At 40.2% G+C, this 25000-nt stretch overlaps 1 protein-coding gene across 3 annotated transcripts in view; it reads left to right on the top strand.

The window, feature by feature from the left end:
- Positions 1 to 25000, top strand: part of sox2 (SRY-box transcription factor 2) — a 191176-nt gene that overhangs the window by 3424 nt on the left and 162752 nt on the right. For 2 of the 3 annotated variants that reach the window (XR_005131536.1, XR_005131533.1), the window contains exon 1: positions 5240 to 5863. The exons of the other annotated variant lie outside the window; for it this stretch is intronic. The gene's annotated coding sequence lies outside the window, so the exon portion shown is untranslated. Of the gene's footprint in view, positions 1 to 5239; positions 5864 to 25000 lie in introns of those variants that run through there. 3 annotated transcript variants of the gene reach the window in all.

Raw genomic sequence — 25000 nt, 5'->3', positions numbered from 1 at the left:
CTGACGCTGGCACACATACAGCACTGTGTGAAAGTCTCCGGCACCCACGACACATTTACACAATCTATTTATTTGTGTAGTTTGTGTTTATTTGCTGAGAAAAGTTTTACGATTTGAATAAACAAAATGTATAGAATATTAATTACTAATGATTATATATATACATAAACATTGATTTTCATAAATATGATTTATACATTATGAATATACATAAACAGTGATGTTCTGGATGTTGGTGTGTGTGTTTACCCATCTCCAAGCCTCTCCTCCTCGAGGAAGCCCAGTATTATATGTAGTTAAACAGCAGCTCCTGGTTTGACCAATCAGAGCTCAGTAAATTGAGCTCATGATGTAATTGATGATATTAACGAGTCTCTGTGGCGGCTGTGAAGGTGTCCAGGAAAAATACGGACCCGAGAAATTCTTGTTACTGTTTATTGTTTTTCTGTTTATCTGAATTATGAATACGACTTTATTCTAATGTATATTGTGATAAACTCACTGCTGAGGGAAACTGGTTAAACATTTGCTTAGATGCCTAAAACTGTCATCCAGTACTGTATATTTAATAAATGTATGACTTAATTATGTTTTAATAAATGAATGACTTTTGCACAGCATGGTATGTGTGCGACGCATCATGGTAATGGCCAGCTTTGCTTTAAGGATGGTCAAGCCAACCAGCTTGGGACATGACTAATGGTTTGATTGGACTGTTTGCACATTTGATTGGTTGCTGCACATGAATGTTAACAGTGACATGGACCAATTGAGACTATGAAACTAATTAATTGCAGTGAACCTGAACCTTCATTTTTAATTGTAGGCAGATGAGTTAATAGATCAAATTTAAAGATATATGTTTTGGATTTTCCGCTTTCTGTTGTTATATTTTCTGTCTAATTAAGTGGTTGAGATGTAACCGGAGTCGTTCAGAGCGGTTTGGTGTGAAACGCTCCGTTCTAGAGAAACTCACAGTGATGGTGATGGGAACCAGACGTCCCTCTAAAAGCTCCTCACAGAAAGATCCTACATGAAACGGCTATGAATTCAGTGCCTGATGACTGAGACGCTGCTTTACTAGAGATTTGAGAAGATTTTGACCTAAGACATGTTTTTAATAAACGTTTGTTTGGTGGAGGGAGACACGCAGGGTGTTTTAAGGCAAAATATTTCCTAATAAAAACTTATTATTCCACATTTTCCACTATTTTCCATCATCAACATTCCATATAAGCTCAGAAGACTTGTGTAGGTTCTCTGGTGGTTCTGGATGGTAAATAAAGTGTCTATATCTGTGTTGTCGTCATGGCGACGCCTGGTTCCCATCACCACCACTGTAAAGACGTCTGAACCATTTCACACCAAACCCTCGGAATCTCTCTGATTACATCTCAAACACTGAAATGCAGAAATTTTGAACAAATTGGTGGAATTCCCCTGTCAGCCAGCCAGGTTATTCCTCTTTTAAGTTAAAACAACAGATATTTGTTTAAAGAGTGGATGAGGACTGACAAAGTGCAGAAAGTGGACGTCTTTTTGTCCGAAATAACCATCTGTGGTTATTCAGTCGGAAATGACACTTCAGTCCCGCACTGGGATCCAAACAGTTCCAAGTCTGGATTCCCGCCAAAGACATTTGACCTTTAGCCATTCAGTTTATAAATAGCACTCAGAAATAGCGGCTGTGGCAAAAGTCTGTGATTATAGACATTAAATTAAATTTGCCGCATCTGCTTGTCCTCAGTGTTGTGGATTTGAGCCTGCCTCTCTCTCTCTCTCTCTCTCTCTCTCTCTCTCTCTCTCTCTCTCTCGCTCTCTCTCTCTCAGGTGGCCCCATTGAATCAGTCTGCCATTCATCCTTTCTCCCTTTCTGTCTCTCTCCCCCCATCTCTCCACATGGCTCACTAAACCTCCTCACTGAATGCTCTTCTTTGATACTATAAATGTACCAAATTCAAAACAAGACTCGGTTTATATCACAATACCTACATTTAGAGTCGGTTATTCATTCAGTCTAATGAGAAACTGTAGAACGGACTCGGTTTATATCACAATACCTACATTTAGAGTCGGTTATTCATTCAGTCTAATGAGAAACTGTAGAACGGACTCGGTTTATATCACAATACCTACATTTAGAGTCGGTTATTCATTCAGTCTAATGAGAAACTGTAGAACGGGCTCGGTTTATATCACAATACCTACATTTAGAGTCGGTTATTCATTCAGTCTAATGAGAAACTGTAGAACGGACTCGGTTTATATCACAATACCTACATTTAGAGTCGGTTATTCATTCAGTCTAATGAGAAACTGTAGAACGGACTCGGTTTATATCACAATACCTACATTTAGAGTCGGTTATTCTTTCAATCTAATGAGAAACTGTAGAACGGACTCGGTTTATATCACAATACCTACATTTAGAGTCGGTTATTCATTCAGTCTAATGAGAAACTGTAGAACGGACTCGGTTTATATCACAATACCTACATTTAGAGTCGGTTATTCATTCAGCCTAATGAGAAACTGTAGAACGGACTCGGTTTATATCACAATACCTACATTTAGAGTCGGTTATTCATTCAGCCTAACGAGAAACTGTAGAACGGACTCGGTTTATATCACAATACCTACATTTAGAGCCGGTTATTCATTCAGTCTAACAATCAGGTCAATTGGTCTAAATTGGTCTAGAATTATATCCATCATATACTCAGGAAAGAGTATCGTGATGTAATTTATCATGATGTTAACAACATAACTCAATATCACCCAGCTCTGGTCATATAGTTACTCCATAAACTTCACAGTAAGTGGGATCTGAATGGATTTCAGTGCATTACACCTCGTTTTAGTTGCACTCAGAGTTTTCATCGTCATCGTCTTCATCATCATCATCATCGTTAACCACATAGTCCAGATAGAGTCGCGGTAGCAGTTGAGAGAGCAGAGATTCCCAGATGACCCTGTCCCAGGCCAACTTGGAGGTATAATCCCTCCAGCAGGTCCTCGGGCGATGCCGGGGTCTTGTCCCGGTAGGCCGTGCCTGGTACAAACCCACCGGGGAGGCATCTAGGGGTCATCCAGATCAGATGCCCGAAGCACCTCAGCTAGCTCCTCTCAGTGCGGAGGAGTAGCGGCTCTACTCCGAGCTCCTCCCGAGGCCGATCTCACGATCCCTCTTCCCGTCACTCGTGAACAAGACCCTGAGATACTAAAACTCCTCCACCTGGGGCAGCTCCTCTGCCCTTACCTGGAGTGGGCACGCCATCCTTTTCAGCCTCTTTAAAAATGTGGCACTAATGTCTAATTTTGTTCTCTCCATATGGATCACTGAGAGAAACAGACATGCCAGTGTATCATGATCACGCACTGTTATATCAAACTTATATTGTCTCAGCAGTTTATTGTTAAAAAAATATTCATTATTATTGGACAGATGTTTATATTCGGCTATTTCAAGCCGCTGGGTTAGTGCACTAAACTACCTGTACTTTGTTCATTTCGTTTGTGGCTCTTCAAAAACGAATGTTATATTACTCTGTAATGCTAATCCAAGTAGGTCCAGCTCCAATTTCTATATTTTATAAATGCATTTATGTCAGCGTTGGCCTCAAGAGATAAACAGTACTGTGCAAAAGTCAGAGACCACCCATCTTTAATTTCGTTTCCCATCAAAATGTCCATGAAGTACAAGTTATTCCTTTTTCAGTAGATATTTCTGAGGCAATAGAAGATAATCTGCTTGCTTAAGTGGAAAAAATGATAAGTGAAAATACAGGAGTTTCCAAAATTGGAGCAAAATTAATGCTATGTTACAATTAATTCCAAAATTATTGTGACTCCTAACAACCACCTGGAAGAGCTGGTCGTCCCCAAAGCTGCCCCCATCAGATAAACAGCACTTAGAGCTTTGATCTCTGAGAGAGAGGAGAAGATCAAGCTGCTTCAGATCTGAAAACATCCACAGGTGTTTCTGTCCATCCTTCCACTGTGAGAAGACCACTCAGCACTGTGGGTCTGAAAGGACATGTAGCTGATCAAGAAGAACCTCACTGAGAAAAGGAGACGGACACATCGAACAAAGAAGCTGGACGATGGACTGACCGCCCCAGAGTCCAGACCTCAGCGCCACTGAATGAGTTTGATTAGTTCAGAAAATCAACCAGCTTCTGAGACTGAGCTTTGGAGGCATCATTACGGCGTCGCAGTGCGTTTGTACACCCGTCATCGTGATGTTATGTGTTCTTGCCATATCGACCCACCCTTAGGGTCCAGCCTGATAGGGTTAGGTCACTAGACAGCCCATCTTAAAGCTGACAGTGTGTTCATAGCACTAAGAAGGAAAGCTTTCAGCCTCAGCGAGTGAAAGTGTCTGCATTGCTTTTGCAGTTGGCTGCGAACCGATTCGAGGCCAAAGCAATTGAAACAGGTCCCGGGGCGTGTTTGGCAGTCACCCTACTCCGTCGAACCTGCAGCCGTCCTCAGAAGAAAGCACCGCCACCTCGTCACGAGGAGGAATAATGCAGCCCTGTTTGTTCCCACTCCTCTTTTTCTCTCTCTTTCCGTCTGCTGCAGCCTGTAATTATCTACAGCTGAAAACAAGTACACGCTGAAATGCCCATTGGGCCATAGAAAGGGAATTATAGCCCATGTCTCTTTCCTTTTCTCTCTCGAAAGAATGCCTCTCTTTTTTGTGAGCGCGTGCGTTTAGTTGAGTCGGAGCCGGGGGGCTCTCCGCAGGCCAGTCATGTGCGAACGTCTTTGTTAAAATCGCCCCTCGCGTCTTGATGATGGAAAATTGATCAGGCCTGAATCAGAGGTTCAATATATGGTCCCCCCCTCGCAGTCTTTTGTCTAGGTGAATGGCGCATGGTGAAGGGCTACGGGCAGGTTGCTATTAATATGACAGCCTACTCCATATCCAGCTATAATTTCTAATGAAATACCTAATCTCCATTATTTTGATCCAGGCAGGCGATACTGGCGAAGGAGGAGGGGGGGGGCAGCCTTTTCTTTCCAGCCTTTTCGTGGCAGTTGTATGAGAAACGGCAAACCGATAATTTTTGTCAAGTTTTTCTTTTTTTTTTCCCCTCCTTCTTCTCCTCTGTAGCCAGCTTGAAATGCTTGTGGATTGCCACAGTTTAAAAAGGCACCCAGATAAAGCCATTCAGGGCGCTGAATGAGGACGCCATCTGTTTTTTTTTTCTTTTTTTTTATTTATTTCCTGCTCTTTCTCTTTTTTTTCCTCCTTTTTTTCAATCCTTGTAATCAAATTTGAGCAAAATCAAATGGAGGGGGGAGTTTCAATGAAAGTACCTTTTGTTGCTCTGAAACGAGCAAGTAATTTACAAAATGCCCTTCCTTTGTGTGGGAGGCTAAAGGAAAAAAGAAATCAGTAGCTTTTAAAGCTAGGCCTTGCTGCGACTGCGAAGATAATGAAAGCCGTCTGTGTTGTGGGGTAGAAAGCATTTCAAAGACAGGCCTGACTCAGGGTTACGCCGCTGAAAAAAGACCCCCGTGCCTGTTTGTTTTGTGCCGCGAGAGCAGCCAGACGCTCGGGTCTCTTCCTCCGTGAACAGCTGAAGGATCCTCTCCTTCTCCCTTCCCCTTTTCCTCCACGGAACGCCGTCCCCCGGCATCGCCCTGGACGGAGGAACGCCGGGAACCTGCGGGGAGATCTGACAGCTCTGTCGGCTCGGCTCACTGATGGAGAGGGAGGGCGAGGGAGAGAGGGAGAGAGGGAGAGAGAGAGGGAGAGGGAGAGGGGGAGAGAAGCGAGAGAGAAGAGAGATCTTTTGTGTTCCTTCCTTTGCTCTTTCTCCTCCGTCCTGTGGAAGTGGACTTCTCCTGAAAGGTGAGTGAGCTTTCCCTCTGGGAGCGCTGGGCGGTCTATGTAAATGACTCTGTCGCTGCTTTTTTCTCCTCTTCTGCTGCTCTTTTCTCGCTGAGCTGCGCTGTCTTAGCTGGTGTCTCCTCTGGAGGAGTAGTTTCTCCTAGTTGAGGGACTTTTAGAGCTTCTGGCTGCAGAGCAGAAGGTCCACACTTGACATGTCGGTGATTGTGGTGCAGGGTAGCCGACTGACACGCTGCTCTTGAGAGACGGCTGGTTTCTAGAGTTTCTTGGTGCAACAGTTGGCAGTCAGGGTGAAGTTTGAGCCAATGAGCAGATCTGAACATCGAGGGGAGGCTGTAAATAAACACTGGCACCATGTATTTCTCCTCACTTCTTCCTCTTCCTCTTCCTCTTCTTCTTCTTCCTCTTCCTCTTCTTCTTCCTCCTCTTCTTCCTCTTCTTCTTCTTCTTCTTCCTCTTTTTCTTCTTCTTTTTCTTTTTCTTCTTCTTCTTCTTCTTCCTCTTCTTCTTCTCCTTCCTCTTCTTCTTATTTTTCCTCCTCTTCCTCTTTTTCTACTTTTTCTTATTCTTCCTCTTCTTCTTTTTCTTTCTTCTTCTTCTTCCTCTTCTTCTTTTTCTTCTTCTTCTTCTTCTTCTTCTTCTTCTTCTTCCTCTTCTTCATCTTCTTTTTCTTCTTCCTCTTCTTCATCTTCTTCTCTGTCCTTGTCTTCCTCTTCTTCTTTTTCTTCTTCTTCTTCTTCTTCTTCTTCCTCTTCTTCATCTTCTTTTTCTTCTTCCTCTTCTTCATCTTCTTCTCTGTCCTTGTCTTCCTCTTCTTCTTTTTCTTCTTCTTCTTCTTCTTCTTCTTCCTCTTCTTCATCTTCTTTTTCTTCTTCCTCTTCTTCATCTTCTTCTCTGTCCATGTCTTCCTCTTCTTCTTTTTCTTCTTCTTCTTCTTCTTCTTCCTCTTCTTCATCTTCTTCTTCTTCGTCCTCTTCTTCATCTTCTTCTCTGTCCTTGTATTCCTCATCTTCTTCTTCTTCTTCTTCTTCTTCTTCTATGCCTTTAACAGATTAATTCTTGGCAGCTGCCTCAAAGTTTCCTGAAGAGTTTGTGATTTGATTGACAGGCGGTTTAGCAGGACCTGTTGATTTTCTCTTCTCTGCTTGTGAACAGTGACGTAAAGCGAATGCACTTTTCTTTGTGATGTTTGGATGAATTACCCTTCAGGATCCTGTCCTGCCAAACTTGTTGCGCTTATTTGTGCGTTCACCCAAATAAAGCAGGAGGGGGAAAAACACACATATTCAAATGAGCTGGTTTCTCGCTCGTCTGTAGAAATGTCAAAATTTGCACTGGAACAAACAAACTTGGCTAAATTCAGGGTGGATTTGAATGGAATAGTTGATCAGTCTGCTCTCTACTGCCACCCGCGAGCAGCAGGAGTCTGGCAGCCCCAGAGATTTGCAGCCAGCTCGCCTTTTACTTTATTAATGGTGTTGATCTCAGTGGGCAGCTTTGGGGCAGTGGGCCTGATGTGGACGCATTATGCATGGCTCTGGTGTGCTTGCATAACTGCACAATGCCTATTGATACAGGCTGGATTCTCATGCTTATTGATATGATATGCATTTGGGACTTTTACTTTAAATAGTGTGTGTACTTCTTACGCATACACAGACGACTCTATTCACACAATTATCTCCACGAGCCGCATTATTATTCAGCATCTACTATCAATTATTCAGTAACTGCTGTTTGTCTCAGCATATAAATGTGTTTTGCCAGTAAAAACACTATGTAACATCACAAAAACACAAATAAACCGATTTCTCCTGGACACCTCCAACCGTCGCATGAATATGTTGAAATTCATCAGCAGCAAACCTGAAATAATCGGGTCGTTCTACAGAAGCGTCCACTGTCCTGTCTCTCCATAGGAGTCACTGGTGTTACCGATCCTCACTGGTGTTCCACATAATAAAGGAAACACCAGAGACGTTTTTAATGATCAATGCATTTCACAGAAGATCAAACCACACGCTGTCCATCAGGGAACGTCCACTAAAATATGGAATTTAATCAATTTCTATTTTTCCACAGTGACCTCAGAATAAAGTCGGTCACACCGGTGACGTCAGCTAAAAGCTTCATATGAGATCATGAGCTGAATGAGAAGATCTCTGAGAACTGAGAGACGCAGTGGACTCACCATGAGCTTTTCTCCATAGATCCTCAGAAAACAGGTCGAAGGAGGTCGAGTGACGTCATCGGCGTGACTTTTATTTCAAAATAAGAGACGCAGTAACACCAGTGACACGACTCCTGGAGAACCATCATTATATATATATATATATAGTTTTTCTTTATGTCATTTAAATAATATACCTCATAATCCTGTATATTGTAGTTAAAATTTCAGAACTTTTTTTTCTTCATAATATGGCTTTAGCCTTCACACATGCCTGTGGGGATGAGCTCTTCTGTGGTGCTTGAAATTCTATATGATTGATTTAAAAACAAATATTGATAAATTGAGGCTTAAGAAGGTGAAATTGTTCAAATAACTCATTGTTTATTTTTAAAATATAAATAAATTGCAACCCTAACATATTTTGTAGGTGTAATATATCTGTAAACGCTAGGGACACAAAAAATGTATGTTTTAGCAGAATGACCCTCATACATGAAGCGTTGATCAGCCAAACCAGGCACTGCGTGCTAACTGCACTTAATCCTGGGCTTCCACGGTCGTTAGTTTCGGATCAGAATCTTGTATCTCACAAAAGGTAACTTTACAAAAGAAGGCCAAAACTTTGTCAGCTTGTAATGGAAGTTAGTAGAACAAGTAATGTGGAGCTTTTTTATAACACATTGCAGGGAGCAGCTTCATTCAAAAACAAAATAAGGATGGAGATACAAGATTTTTTACATGACTGACAAAATGCCTAAATACTTCTGCTAAGTACAGTTTTCTCAGGTACCTAAAACTTCTGGACAATACTGTGTGTGTATAGATAGATAGATAGATAGATAGATAGATAGATAGATAGATAGATAATGAGGTAGGTAGGTAGGTAGATTATAGGTAGGTAGGTAGATAGGTAGGGTGATACATAGATGGATAGATAGGTAGGTAAATAGATAGATAGGTAGTTAGATAGGTAGATGGATAGGTAGGTAGGTAGGTAGGTAGGTAGATGGTTAGATAGGTAGGTAGATATATAGATAGGTAGGTATTTAGGTAGATAGATAGATAGGTAGGTAGTTAGGTATATAGATTGATTGATAGATGGATAGATAGGTAGATAGATAGATAGATAGACAGATAGATAGATAGATAGATAGACAGACAGATAGATAGATAGATAGATAGATAGATAGATAGATAGATAGATAGATAGACAGACAGACAGACAGACAGACAGATAGATAGATAGATAGACAGACAGACAGACAGACAGATAGATAGATAGATAGATAGATAGATAGATAGATAGATAGATAGATAGATAGATAGATAGATAGATAGATAGATCAATCGATCGATTGATTGAGTATCTCTCCATACTCTACTTTTCTCATCATGAAATGAACAAACAATATAAAGGACAGTAAGTACATATGCATGCTTAAAAAGATGGTTCTTCAAGGGTTCTTTAGACCATGAGTTCTATATAGAACCATCTGCATGCTTAAATGGTTCTTTGCATGGCAAAATGGTTCTTCAAATTGATGGAGAATGTATTGAAGATTCTCTGTTTAATTTGTTCCCCCAAATATGTTACATTCAGCAAGTAAACCGTAATAAAGCATCAACGAAACACGTTATTTGACCGACCTTTGCACACGACTGTATGTAGAGGACACTAAGCATTGAGTTCACCACTAGGGTAGCATCACATGGCAGGTTCTGTTGATTTTCTGAGTGAAAAGAAGTGAATACATCCTACACGGAACCTAAATATGGCACATTTTAGTGCTATTTCTATTCATTTGCTGAGTTTTACATATTGGGATAAAATAAAGCGTAAAATGAGCCATAACTTTTCCCCAGTATATAAAATTCAGTAAACAAACAGTAACTGTGCATTAAAATGTGCCCAAACTTTTGCATTTAGCTGTACATATACATGTTTAAAAAAGATGGTTCTTCAAGGGTTCTTTAGTAAAGGCAGTGGTTCTATTTAGGATTGTGAGTTTTAGTTCTATATAGCACCAAAAAGAGTTCTGCTATCATATGCAAGTTTAACAGAGTAACAATAGCAGAACCCTTTTTGGTGCTATATAGAACCATTTTCAAAAATACACAACACGTTCTCCATCATCCTGAAGAACCTCTTCACCATGCAAAGAATCAATTAGGCATGCGAATGGGCCTATATAGAGCTCATGGTTCTAAATGGAATCATGGCCTTCAGTAAGGAACCCTTGAAGAACCGTCTTTTTTAAGTCTGGATATGTACAGTTGTGTGTAAAATACACTATTTTTACTGTTTATTTGCTGAATTTTATCTATTGGGCAAAAAGTTGTGGCACATCTTGTGTTTGATTTTTTTGATGTTAAGCTCAGAAATTGTGGAGTAAAATTTTCCATATTTAAGTAATTTTTTAGCTTATTTTCATTGAGAAAATGGACAGAGCATGTCGTGTGATGCTAGAGACATATATATATATATATATATATCTCCCCCTCCACCCCATTTAATTTAATTCACATAAATCAATAATCAGTTATCATTCAGCGCTAAAACTCCAGTAAATCAGCTCTGCGGTCGTGTTCACGTGTCATGGTGTGTCACCCACTGCCGGTGGTTCCGTAGCCCCAGCTGAGGGTTATGGGGTAAATCTGCTTCAATTATGTTGCCTGTGTGGAGTCCCCCTCAGGGGTACTCAGAGTGGGCAACTTAATGGGGTGTTAAAGTGAGGGGAGGATTTGGAGTGGGAGGGCGGCAATGACCGCCAATTAGAGCCCATTGAGCCGCGGCCTGTCAACCACTGATGATAGCCTCCTTCCGCCCGACTAGCCTAGCCCCGCTCATTACGTCTCCTCTCAGCCTTAGCCACCTGACCCCTGGGCCACCCCGCTCCACCATCCACACGCCCCCTACCGCACACGTGCTGCTGGGAACGCCGCAGGCTAAATATGCTAAAGGGATTAGCAGATTGTAATGAAGTTCGGTGTGTGTCCAAGCTAAGACGTCAGTGCTAATGCGTTAGCTAATATTGCAGGACTTCTTCTCGGGACATTTTCGCTGTTTTTATGCTGTTGCTCTTATGCCTAAACCTAAATTTGTGGGGTTTTTTTAGAAATGGGAGCTGATTTTTACATTTTTATGATGAATTTGCCATTAGAGATGATCCGTAATAAACAGTTCGCCAAATGTCAGTTTGAAAATCCCAGTCAAATGACAGTTTGTTGAAAATAATTTCTTATAAATTTCTTCCACAAACTAAAATTAGACATTTCCTCTGAATTTTAGTGCACAGTTTGTATTTATTTGCCAAATTTAACGTTTTGGAAACACAAAAAAAACAGAATATTAATAACTACCTTCTGCACAGACCACTTTTTGCTAATTTTTCCCAATAAGTAAAACAATAATAATAATAATAATAATAATAATAATAATAAAACATACTGTTTAGTGCAAATAGGAAATGGTTCTTCTTCAGAATGATGGAGAATGTGTTGTCTATTTTTAAAGATTGGGTCTATATAGCACCAAAAGGGTTCTGCTATTGTTAAAATGTCAAACAGCAGAACCCTTTTTAGTGCTGCATAGAACCATTTTTAGAAACAATTTCACCAGGCAGAAAACCATTGGAGCATGAAATGGTTCTATACAGAACTCACAGTCCTAAACAGAACCGCTTTCTTTACTAAAGAACCCTTGAAGAACCTTCTTAAACATCTTTCTTAAACATCTTCAGCCGCATGCAAAAGTTTGGGTGCGGCTGGTCAAATTTCGTGCTTTGTTTATTTACTGAATTATATATATTAGGGAAAAGTTATGGCACGTTTTATGCTTCATTTTTCCAGTATGTTAAACTCAGCTCTCTGTGGAGGATGCGTTCACTTATTTTCACAGTTTCACAGGAAGTTTCACAGGAAACACAACAAAACATAATATTTAAATATTTGCCTTAACTTTTGCACAGGCCACATTTGAATAGTTTTTCCCAAATAAGTAAAGTAATAATAATAATAATAATAATAATAATAATAATACTAATAAAACATACTGTTTAGTGCAAATAGGAAGTGGTTCTTCAGAATGATGGAGAATGTGTTGTCTATTTTTGAAAATTGGTTCTATATAGCACCAGAAGGGTTCTGCTATTGTACCGTGTCAAACCATTTTGGCGCTACACTCTCAGAAAAAAAGTCACTGGGTCAGTCCCCCTCTTGTCACTGGGGTGGAACCCTCAAGGCTCCATCTCAGTCCCTTCAGTCAGGGAACATTACTGAACCATAATCCACTGAAATGATCGGTTCTAAGCTGGACTGACTCCACACACCCTGCCTCGCCTCGCCTCCAGGCTTTTACTCTACTGCTCTGTTTTAAAACATTCGGTTATGAAAAGGAACAAATACCAACTTTTCACCTGGAGAACCTGATTTCAGCTCCACAATCAGACCTTAGAACCACTGTAGAACCTCTGAGGGAACATTTACACTGTTTGTACCTTGATGAATGAATCATGTACCTGCGTACCTTCTAACAGTGCACATAGAACCGTTTTGGCTCTTCAGACAGATTTTTAAAATCACTTCTGTGTAGAACTCAGTTAAATAGGACTATCGCCTGTACTAAAGAACCCTTTAAGAACCATCTTTTTCAAGCATGCGTATGTTATTTTAATGCACAGTTACTGTTTGTTTACTGAATTTTATATACTGGGGAAAAGTTATGGCTCATTTTAGGCTTTATTTTATCCCAATATGTAAAACTCAGCAAATGAATAGAAATAGCACTAAAATGTGCCATATTTAGGTTCCGTGTAGGATGTATTCACTTCTTTTCACTCAGAAAATCAACAGAACCTGCCATGTGATGCTACCCTAGTGGTGAACTCAATGCTTAGTGTCCTCTACATACAGTCGTGTGCAAAGGTCGGTCAAATAACGTGTTTCGTTGATGCTTTATTACGGTTTACTTGCTGAATGTAACATATTTGGGGGAACAAATAAAACATGAAATATATCCTGTGCAAAAGTCATGGCGCGCATTATATTTTATATTCAATTTTTTCCCCAATATGTCAAACTCTGCCCTGATACCAAATCCCTAATGGACATGTTTTCACTTTGAGAATCAACAGTGCTGTAAAGGGAAGGTCAGTCCTGCGTTTCTTATTACTGGCCTGTTGGGAAAGTTCCATTAGAAGTTCCTTCTCCTAATGAGATTCAAGTTTTGTTTGTTTTGTTTTGGCTCACATGACGTGATACAGCTCTTCTAACCGCGTCGTAAGTGCGAGCGAATTATCCACGCACGGTGGGACGATGGGTTGACTTTCGTACCCGTCAACCCAAAGTGGGCTAAATTATTCCGAGTGATTTCGGAGGGCCGAGCAGAGGTGCCTGAGCTATTAGGCTTAAGTACGGGAACATTTAATGTAGGCCTTAATCTCAGCCCACTTTGTCTCCCACAAAGCTCCGGCTTGGCACCGTGTCTTAAGCACCTACCTCCCTTAAGAACCAGAAATTAGAACGATTTATAGACAAACCCCAGCAAAGAGGATCCTAACCCTGTATTTAAGTCAGCAACTACCTCTTGCACCTGGAAAGCTGTAATTAATAGGGCCAAAGACCTCGCCAGAGTCTGCCCCGTCTTAATCTCCGAATGTAAATGAAGGCTTTAGGGGCGATATTGCTGGACGTCCAGGAGACATTGCAGAATTAAGTCTTCAATCTAGGTTTTGCAGTGGACTTCAGGTTAGCCTGGAGTCTCAGTCTCTGGCTAAGACTGGGAAGTGCAGGTTTCTAGCGCTCGGAAGTCTGGGAGAGATAGCAAGCGGCTCAGTTAGCAAACGCTAGCCCGGGGCAGATGTAGGCTAATGCCCAGAACATGCTTTTCTTTTCTTTTCTCTTGGTGTTTAAGCCACAAGCATGTATGTCCAAATGTCTTTGCCATACTGTGCATATGGTAAATAAAAAGGCTTTTATTTTGGCAGGGAAGCTTTAAAGACCTTTTTTTTTCCCCCAAAATAGCAGTGATGATACATTAGTGTCGTGGGAAGCAGGATCTGTGGTGACATAATGGTGTGAAAACTTTGGTTACAAACAGAATCACGGACCTGACGTTTGATTTCCTGAGCTAGCCTGGATCTGGATAGGCTTCAAACAGTTGCCTGGTTGCCTGGTCGTGAGATACTTCATCACGTACACACATTCGGTTCAAATCGAAGTTTTTGTTTCTCCCGTTTGTGTTTTTGGGCATTTTGTTCAAAGACTTTCTGTAGCTTGTATAAAAGACATAAGATTGTATAGATGCACAAGAATAACGTAAGGATTTCTGAGTCTTAAGCCCAAGTTGAGATATGCCTTGCTCAAATTACGTGTTTTTTTTTTAAAAGTAGAAATAAGTCAATACATTTTCTACGAAGAACAAACTTAAATAAGTTTAAAGAAATTTTAGAGCACAATTTCTATTTATCTAACACATTAGGATTAAAAATAAACTATAAAATTTCAGCTATTAAATTTTTTTTTTTGCCCAATTTGTTACATGTGGCAAATAAACAGTAACTGTGCATTAAAACTGTGTTCTGTGTAGAGAATGTGTTCACTTCTTTTTATTTGGAAAATCAACCAAATGTGGAATTTGACCAGAGGTGCCCACGGTTTTGCAGACGATTGTATTTATTGTAGTCTGGAAGCGAGTGATGCAAGCGATGCTGGGCTGCTGTGCCTAATTATCTGAATTTTATTGACTTTACTGCATATGTAACCTACAGAAATAAACGCTTATCAAAGTAGAGTATCGACCTCAGCAGTATGAAAGATTTACATCAGCTTTGGCTCCCAATTCTCACGTCAGTATATCCCTATACGTCCCCACATCAAACCCGGCTCCTCCCTTGAAGTGTTAGAACGCTTTGTGAAGTCGTTTTCATTTGCTTCAAATTCATGGCATGTATCAAATATATTTTTTACCACATAACTCTGTAAACTGTAATCAGTTTATTGGTTCTCTGTTGTGGCTCTGTGTTGAGCTGCTAGTGAGCAATGTGGGGAGAAAGGGGAGATGAAATGGGCAACTGCAGCTTCTTCATGCCAAGCATGCTCGCTCTCCTACGAAGATGAAAATCCAGTTTGCTTACAGTGTCATAAAACCTATAGATTTCATTTAAATAATACTGGAAATTGCGTTTTGAGGCTACTGTGAAAAGGGGTTAATGCTTCCACTTCTGTAATTTCAATAGAAAAGCACTGACCGATAGAATGGAAAGCCCTGGAACATGAGCCTAAATCAGGGGTCGGCAACATGTGGGATCCAGAGCCGTGTGCAGCTCTTTTCCTGTCCCGTCACAGCTCCACAGCTGAATCAGATCAGTAGGTAATAATAAAATAATCCTCCTCTACAGTAAAATAAAGCTCTGCTGATCCTTCAACTCAGTTTAACAGTAAATGGTCTTAAACGCTGGAGTTAATGTAGAACTGCTGATTCACCCTTTAACCCTGAAGATCAGCGCAGACGGCTGGTCACCATAGCAACACAGACCACAGTCTGGCCCAGCTATTCGCTACGAAACGGCAAAGAGAGAGATTTAAGAGGAACATTGATGATTTAGAGACGAATGGACTGATTTTCATTTATAATCACTCCCGCTGGTTTCCCGATATTCCTGATATGCTAAAAAGTCGTGAAGCTGAAGTTCCTCACTCACCAGCTTTTTGTTCCAATTTTACTGTTCCACCTTAAACGATAAAATTGGTACAAGAAGCTGGTGAAGAAGAAGCGACCTCTGCCTCATAAATAATGCTGAGAGAAGTTTTACAAGAAACTATTTTACTTTAGTGGAAAAGTTTCCTGCCAGAGATGTGAGAAAAGCAGCTAAAGCTGAGCTGAAGCTTAAAGCAGAACAAAGTAAGTCTGTATTTCAATTATATTGTATTTTTATTATATACAGTAGTACATGAGCCCATACTGAGACACATTTACAGCCGAGATGGTAACATTTTGTGGCTCCCAAGGTTTAATTATGGACAAAAAAATGACAACATTTGGATTGGCAACCTCTGGGCTTAAATCACCATGTTCAGTGTCAAGCGTGGGCTAGAGGGGTATAAAGCCCCCCAGCACTGGGCTGTGGAGCAGTGGAGCAGTGGAGCTGCATTCTCTGGAGTGATGGAGCTCCATCCAATACCTTTGGGATGAGTTGGAGTGATCAAGAACTGACCATCCAACTATCAGTACCTGACCTCGCTAATGCTCCATCAGATCCTCACAGCAATTTTCCGACATCTAGAGCCGTCCCAGAAGAGGAGAGGCTGTTACAGCAGCACAGACCCACTATTAACACCTTCATTTCAGAAGAAACGCGATCTTTTTTGACTATATTTCAAGAACCAGCCAAAACATCTGCTGATGATGGTTAAACTTAGTCATAAAAATGCCGACTTTTATTTTTTAGGCCTGCATTTGTATTTTCCTGATCTGTAATGTTACACTTTATTTACATGCTCACTCAATGTCAGGCCGCTGCACATCGTTCCATCAGCCATTACCATCCGCCCCACTTTCCTATTCATCCAGCTTCCCTCCAGCTGTGCTGTTCCAAAGCATAACACCAAAACAATCACATACGGAATTGCAGTGAGAATATCCTGTGCATGCGCTGGATGCTGTTTGTGTGTAAAACGGTGATTAATAGCTGCCTTTGCATGTGCGATTGAAGTGGCAGAGCGAATGCTGTCATTTAGGACATCAGGGAACATGCGAGTGACAGCCCAAAATAGGAAAGCATCAGTCCTACATAATTGGGTGCTTTCTCGTAATGTTTGGAGAGGTTTCTTTTTTTTTTCCTTCTCCTCCAGTGTTGCAGTTTCCGACCATTAAGAGGAGTCCTGCTGGGAGCCGACAACGAGTCAGAGAAAAGGCCCAGCGGCTGATAAACAGCAGCAGAAGTCAATTTATCGCAGCAATCGTTAAATAATAGCTCTGATTATGAGGTGGCACTGCAGACGTGGTAATTGTCTGTCATAAATCTGGACCGCCGGTGACAGCAGCACAATGAGAGCAGCCGTCTGGCAGAGGCCGAACGACGTGTGATAGATATCAGACGGCCCGAGACATGTCTCAATATTGTCTGCAGGCCTTCACTTTGGGTTGGCTGAGTCGCTTTTTGGGTCATATTGATCGAGCTGGAGCTTTTTTTTTTTTCTTTTTTTTTTTTTCCACAATCTCAATCACTTTTCAAGCCAAATGCATGCATGTGCGAACAATCTGCCTCGGTGCTCAGACGGACGGGCAATAGAGAACACAAACAGTGAACAAATAAACAGAATAAACACGGCAAAAAGAGCAAAGAGCTTCACAGGACACAGTCACACAGAAAAGTTTCAACACGCTCAGTCAGCGTTGATTTCTCTAAGCGAAAGTAAGCGAGCGCATCATCGACAGGGAGCGTTTTTTATTTATTTGCTGGATTTAACAAACTGCAGTAAATAAATATATAAATAAATCCTATCGCACAAAGTGCACAGGCCATGTTTTTATTTTTAATGTTAAATTCAGTAAATAAACAGTAATTGTGCATTAAAATGTGCAGAAGTGTGTCTCTGTAGAGGACGTGTTTGTTTACATTTAGAAAATCAATACAGACATGTCATTCGACAAGGGGCACCTATATATGTAGATATATATATAACATATGGCTTAATTTCACTCATTTAAAAGGTATTAAAGAGAAATTCCTTCAACTGTTCAACATTTCTGCGAAAGAATTATTGGCTAAGATGTAATCAGAGCCGTTCTGAGCAGTTTGGTGTGAAACGCTCTGTTCTAGATAAACTGACCGAGTCAGAACCGTTCACAGTGGTGGTGATAGGAACCAGACGTCCCTCTAAAAGCTCCTCACAGAAAGTTCCTACAGGAGATGGTTATGAATTCACTGCCTGATGGGACAGTTTTGGGAGGGTTTTGCACTGAAACAAACACTCACCGGCCACTTTATTAGGTACACCTTGCTGGACCCCTTTTGCCTTCAGAACTGCTTTAATTCTTCATGTCAGACTTTCAACAAGGTGCTGCAAACGTTCCTCAGAGATTCTGGTTGGTGATTTGAGTTCCTGTTGTCTTTCTATCATCTGGAACCAGTCTGCCCATTCTCCTCTGACCTCTCACATCAACAAGGCATTTTCGTCCACACAACTGACCGCTCACTGGATATTCCCTCTTTTTCGGACCGTTCTCTGTAAACCCTAGAGATGGTTGTGTGTGAAAATCCCAGCAGATCAGCAGTTTCTGAAATACTCAGACCAGCCCGTCTGGCACCAACAACCACGCCACGTTCAAAGCCCCTTAAATCCCCTTTCTTCCCCGTTCTGATGCTCGGTCTGCACTTCAGCAGGTCGTCTTGACCACCTCTACATGCCTGAATGCAGTGAGTTGCAGCCGTGTGATTGGCTGATCAGCTATTTGTGTTAACAAGCAACTGAACCAGTGAGTGTACTTTAAAAATATGTTAAAATCAGAGAGAGAGACATTCAAACCAAAATAGTCGCTACAGAAAATGTATTTTTTTCATATTTTCAAATAGACATGGCAGACGGTAGATCCTGTTCTTACCTAAGAACAAATACCAAAGAAGACAACATTGGTGCATCACTGAATCTTCGTATGTAAGTGGAAGAAACCTCTTACGAACAGTCTGTGATCGAGGCCCATAGATAGTTTTGAAAAAGATTAGGATCTAAAACACAATTTTTATATACATTCATGGCAGAGTGGCAGCTAAAGTGCATTAAAGAAAAATAGTCCCTAAAGAAAACGGATTATTCCAGATTTTCCACTATTTTCCATCATCAACATTCCATATAAGCTCAGAAGACTCGTGTAGGTTCTCTGGTGGTTCTAGGTGGTAAATAAAGTGTCTATATCTGTGTTGTAGTCATGGCGACGCCTGGTTCCCATCACCACCACTGTAAAGACGTCTGAACCGTTTCACGCCGAACCCTCTGGATCTCTCTGTTTACACCTCACACAGATGCAGATGTTTTTAAAATGAGTGAATTCCACTTTAAATGTCCTGTTAAGATTAATGCGACAGTGCAGGCGAGATGTCAGTGTATTTTAGCGAATCTGCCACATGCTGCATTTTGACATCATTTTTTTAGTGCACTTCATTCACTGACTGACCGCAGATGCGTGTAATGTAATATCGAGTCCACTCAGATTGGCTTCACTTTTCTCTGTGTGGGTAATTTGCTGTCTGTCATTCTCCACAGCTCTCAAGGCCATTTCCCCTTCTGTGAGCGTTTCAGCAACTGCTGATTTTACACCAATTAATATCAAGCCTGCGACTGAAAAGAAGAGCCGCTGTCATTGAGGCCAGAGAGTCACTTCTAGAATCGATCCGAGCCTCAGAATGACTGCCCCAATCATCCGCCAGTCAATTTTCAAATGAACCTGTAGGCCTGTTTGGCCTGTTTGGCCCTTTTGGCCTTGGCCCTGGACCCCCCGGCACACGGGAAGTGTGAAAGGAGTGAGTTTAACGTGGGCTGATGCTCCCTCCGTCCTCTCCTCCGCTCCGCTCTTCTTATTTCAAGGCCGTTTTGCGCTGGAGCGTGTGAGTGTGGGGTATGAAGGACAGCCGGTTTGTTTTGAAGAGCGAGAGCCTCTTTCACACCACGTTTGGACACGTTCCCAAACAATAACGCTCCGGAACGCTCGACAGACGGCGCGTCAGGGACACTGTATGAATGACGAATGAATGAATGGATAAAAAAATAAACCGGCCTGAAAACAGTTTGCAATTAAATCACATTTTATATTGACACTAAAGTGCCTATATATGCCGATTCGGTTTGATGATATGGAAATATGTGACTTAATTATAATTAATACGACTGTTGATTTTTATAGATAGATTAGATAAGTTAAATAAATTATATTATGTGTTTAAAAAATCCACAGATGCTGACTATACTAAGTATGGTTAAGTGGAAATATGTGGAAGAATTAAATGTAATATTTTTTTACTGTAGATAGATAGATGTATAGACGCCTACTGTCAATATTAATTATATTTAAAAAATATATATATGCTGACAGTACTCAGTTTGATTAAATTAAAATTACATTCAATTAAATTCACAGAACGATAGATCGATAATAATTGTGCACTAGAATTTGCAGGAAATTTATATATATATATATATATATATATATATATAATATAATAATAATTTACAAATATTTACAAAATTACACACAAATATTTACAAATATTTATATCTATCTATCTATCTATCTATCTGTCTGTCTGTCTGTCTGTCTGTCTGTCTGTCTATCTATCTATCTATCTATCTATCTATCTATCTATCTATCTATCTGTCTGTCTGTCTGGCAGTCTATCTATCTGTCTGTCTGGCAGTCTATCTATCTATCTATCTATCTATCTGTCTGTCTGTCTGTCTGTCTGTCTGTCTGTCTGTCTGTCTGTCTGTCTGTCTGTCTGTATATGATAGTAGTTTATACACTTTACAGGCGCATCTGCTCATCTGCTTATAGAGTATTTTGTTATTGTTGTTGACCGAAGAGACAAACAAACATCACTTTAACAGACAGAGCTCTGATCAAGTGGACACAGCAGTGGCGGCACCTACATAACATCATGTTTCATGCTCCCTTGTCTTGCCTGGAGCCTCAGAGACCTTTGGTCACTTTGAGCTGGAGCTGGACTTTGTGCTCGGCATGTGAACTCTGAGTGGAGTCTAATTAACGGCGACTCGTAATTGGCTGTGCTGAATATTTGTACGGAGGCAGTGCCCCCTACAGTAAAGATAAAATACCAGGATAACTATCAAACACTAAAGCTTTCTGTCTATTATCATGTCTGTCAGTGACCAGCAGTGCACAGTGGGCAGGTGGTCAGCATTCAGAACAGTACAGTGATCAGATGCATCATAAAATGCTGCATGGAGTGAAGTTGGAAACTTCCAGATGCTTCTAGGAAATGAGAATTAAAGTGAAGTGAGTTATTGAGGGATTTCATTTCGAGTTTCATTCGGGCTTCCAAGCAGAAGTGAGCAGGTGCAGTGTTTCATCTGACCATTTGCAGGTAAAGTGAATAAAGTGGGCGGCTTTATTAAGTGGAAAAATTTATACTTTTTGTATTATGACCAAATAAGATGATTTCTTGTATGAAAGCAGGGCTATTTGATAAAAATGTTAAACATTTAAATCAGTACAGTCTCAGAAATAAAGGTACTAGACCGTCTCTGGGTCAGTTCCCCTCTTTTCACCTTGGTGGAACCCTCAAGGCTCCATCTCAGAACCTTTAGTCAGGGATCTAAACTGAACCATAATCCACTGAAATGATCTGTTCTAAGCTGGACTGACTCCACACACCCCGCCTCGCCTCGCCTCCAGGCTTTTACTCTACTGCTCTGTTTTAAAACATTCGGTTATGAAAAGGAACAAATACCAACTTTTCACCTGGAGAACCTGATTTAAGCTCCACAATCAGACCTTAGAACCACTGGAGAACCTTTGAGGGAACATCTACACTGTTTGTACCTCGATGAATGAAAAATATACACAGAACCTTCATTAATAACAGTCTGCGCTGTAATATATGCTTGTATTGTCTTCTGCTCTGTTAAGTGTGAGAGCTTAAGCATTTGGAATTTAACTGTATGATTGTATTAATTACCCTGATGTAGAAATCAGCTGTATTTGTCTACTGAAGTGACCGATTACCTCAAATCCTGTGAATCTGAGATGCAGTTCTGGTCAATATAATGCATTCAGTGGCTCCATCAATGAGCTTCAGCCTCCACTGAAGATCAGATGAGCATTTACTCCAATAGATGGCATCAAAACACTAGCTACACTAACTCAGCCTATAGAGCCCACCAGCAACCACGGTGCTCACTTCAGCTGAGGCCTCACCGCGGAAAATGACAGATCCGAGATATTTTCACTATAATTACCCCTGACACCGTTCGCTCTTCATTAGGAGAACCCTACAGGAATTGATCTCTCGATTTTAGGATGAAGATATTAAATCACAGAAATTAATGCGGCTGATTAGACACTGATATTTGATTGAGGAGATATCAGGTTTCATTGTGGTTGTTTGTGTATTATGAATAAAATTGTTGTGTATTGGATGAAATAACGTAGATTTGTGTGAATAGATGTATCTATTGATTAGTATGATAAGACAAACTTATATGAGAAAAAAGACAGAAATGCCTCACGAAGTGGTTTTTAATCTCAAAAATGAGTGAAGTGAGTGGAAGATCTGACCTGTGATGTCATTTTCACGGATATTGAATTCATACAAGCACAAGAGAAGGATTGTTGCTCAATTAGGTATAAATTATATAAATTATAATTTTATATATATATATATATATAATAATTCTGGTTCCTTTCACTTACATTAAAATTAAAGAAGGTTTTTCCTTCTCCTGTAAAGTTACCATTTTGGAGATACCAGGTTTTTGTTTTATATATATAAATATATGTATGTATATATATGTATATGTGTGTTTATATATATATATATATATATTTCATATATATCTATCACATTTGACTAATATGTGAGTGTGTGGGTGTGTGTGTGTGTGTGTGTGTGTGTGTGTATTTATATTATTTTTTTTTTACACAAAGAATATGTGTATAGTGTAATATATTGCAACATTCACATAATATTCACAGTACACATGTATTATAGATGTAAATATCTCATATTTTAAAAATTAAGAATGCATGTAATTAATCCACTTTATTGATATTTTTTTCATCACACAGAAATTCTTGTCGTGTGCTCTGAAGATGCCCAAATGCTCCAAAAAATATCCCGTAAAATATCCCAAAAAAAAAAAAAAAATCCAAAAAAACTCCCCCCACTGCCACATACCCCCCCCCCCCCCCCCCCCCCTCAGCACTTTTGTCTTTAGATTTTTGCGTTTTGAGAAAGTGTCTAATGTAATTGAACGCTAATGCATTAGTGATGATGATTGAAATGCCAAGGACATGTATAATAACCCTCTTTTTGTGCGCGCCGGCTGAAGGTAGAGAGAGTGCTCGGAGAGGCCGGCGACAATCAGCCCTTGTCAGTGTAATTAAATGATGATTTATAAAGTGTGAGAAGGCACTATGACCAAAAGCAAATAGGTGCTTATCGGCGAGTGCTGAATAACCCTAATTTTCTCCAGTGGCAATTTCCATCTCTTATCTGGGGAGCCGAACCGGCCCCCTTTTAGCCTGGCTCTTCTGTTTCGCGCACACCCTGCTGCTGTGTTTTCACCTAAACGTACACACACTTTTTTCATCCCTTTGACAAAATGACATTTTGAGAGAGAAATATACGCCGGAGTGACATTTTAAAGACGCCGGTTTGGGGATAAAGGCCTGTTTTTGTGTTTGTGCCACAGATTGCTAAATTATAATTTAACACGGCCCTTATTTCTGTTTTTTTTCCCACGTCATAAGGAGGCTCGCTCAATCAGGAGCTGCGCGCAAGAGGGGTTTTTTGATTCAGCACTCTCAGGATGTGTGTTAATATGCCAGGGTGGGATATTTTAAGGACGGCTCGCACTCGTCTGGAAGAGCGCGAGGTTTCATTTACTGCTTTTGAAACGTGTAACTTGGCTCTGTAATCTTCAAATGTTGTGAGGAATAATGGAGCACCATCATTTCTTACGCCGCTGCTCCGCCTTCGAGTCTCTTTTGTAATATTTAAACGCTTTATCTCGCTTAAAGTGGACGATCGTGCTGATGATTTGATTGAATTAAAGAAAGAGAGAGGGAGAGAGAGAGAGAGAGAGAGAGAGAGAGAGGGAGAGAGAGAGGGAGAGAGAGAGAGAGAGAGAGAGAGAGAGAGGGAAAAAAAAACTGCACTGTGCTTTTTAAGTTCAAGCATGCATTGATGGAAGTCTATCATTTGGGCCAATTAAAAGGAGGAGAATTGATTATAGATAAGCCCCTTTAAAAAAGAAAAAAGGGAAAAGAGGAGTTCCCGCTACCCTCCGACTCTTTCTGATTGATAAAAAAATAAATAACGTCTGAAATCATGATAGCTGGCACGACGGAAACACTTCAAACGGCGGAGCCCTCACTTGACGAGATCCACCTTTTCATGATAAGATGCCATGCAGAAGAAAGAAAGAGAGGAGGAACGCAGAAATGACCCGCTGCTCGTGCCCAGACTGCTTTATTGTGGCTTTCATACATTCATTCTTTACTGTACAGCTTTCATTTAAGAAATGACATAATGACATACATTCTCATGCTAAGAAAATACATCTGTGAAATAAGTATGCATACATATATATATATATATATATATATGTGTGTGTGTGTGTGTGTGTGTGTGTGTGTGTGTAAAAATGACCATGATAATAAATACAAACTGTGTAATAAATACGAATAAATATAAATACAGCAAAAAAAAGACAAGAATTGCATATTTCTAAAAAAAATAGTTGATTGTAAACTAGTATAAAGAACTAATTTTGTCTCCATATTTCTCCTGGATGCCTCCAGATGTCTCATAGATTTACTACCGATTTATTACTACATCTGATTTATATTGTATTTACGTTTATATAGTATTAATCAAGCAAATTAAGGATTTCTAAACAGTTAAATGAACACACTGACATACATACAATTACTACTTACTGTTAATTTGTCCGTATAGTAGTGTTTATCTAGAAATATAGAGATTATATGATAAATATAGAGTTACAGACATAGATACAGAAATATATATATATATATATGTCTGTAACTCTATATTTATCATATAATCTCTCTATATATCTATATACATGCAGAAAGCTGTATGTTCTTACCAAGCTGCTGTAGTGTGTGTTTTGCCTCATAGCCGTCGGTGTGTGAAGTGTGTAACAGCGACTCAGACCTGAAAAGGGTCCACACACATACACACACACACACACACACACACTCA

This window comes from Pygocentrus nattereri, chromosome 15, assembly GCF_015220715.1.
Source record: "Pygocentrus nattereri isolate fPygNat1 chromosome 15, fPygNat1.pri, whole genome shotgun sequence".
In the NCBI taxonomy this organism is placed as follows: Eukaryota; Metazoa; Chordata; class Actinopteri; order Characiformes; family Serrasalmidae; genus Pygocentrus; species Pygocentrus nattereri.
The sequence above is the reverse complement of the archived record's forward strand: the minus strand, read 5'-3'. Positions and strand labels throughout refer to the sequence as shown.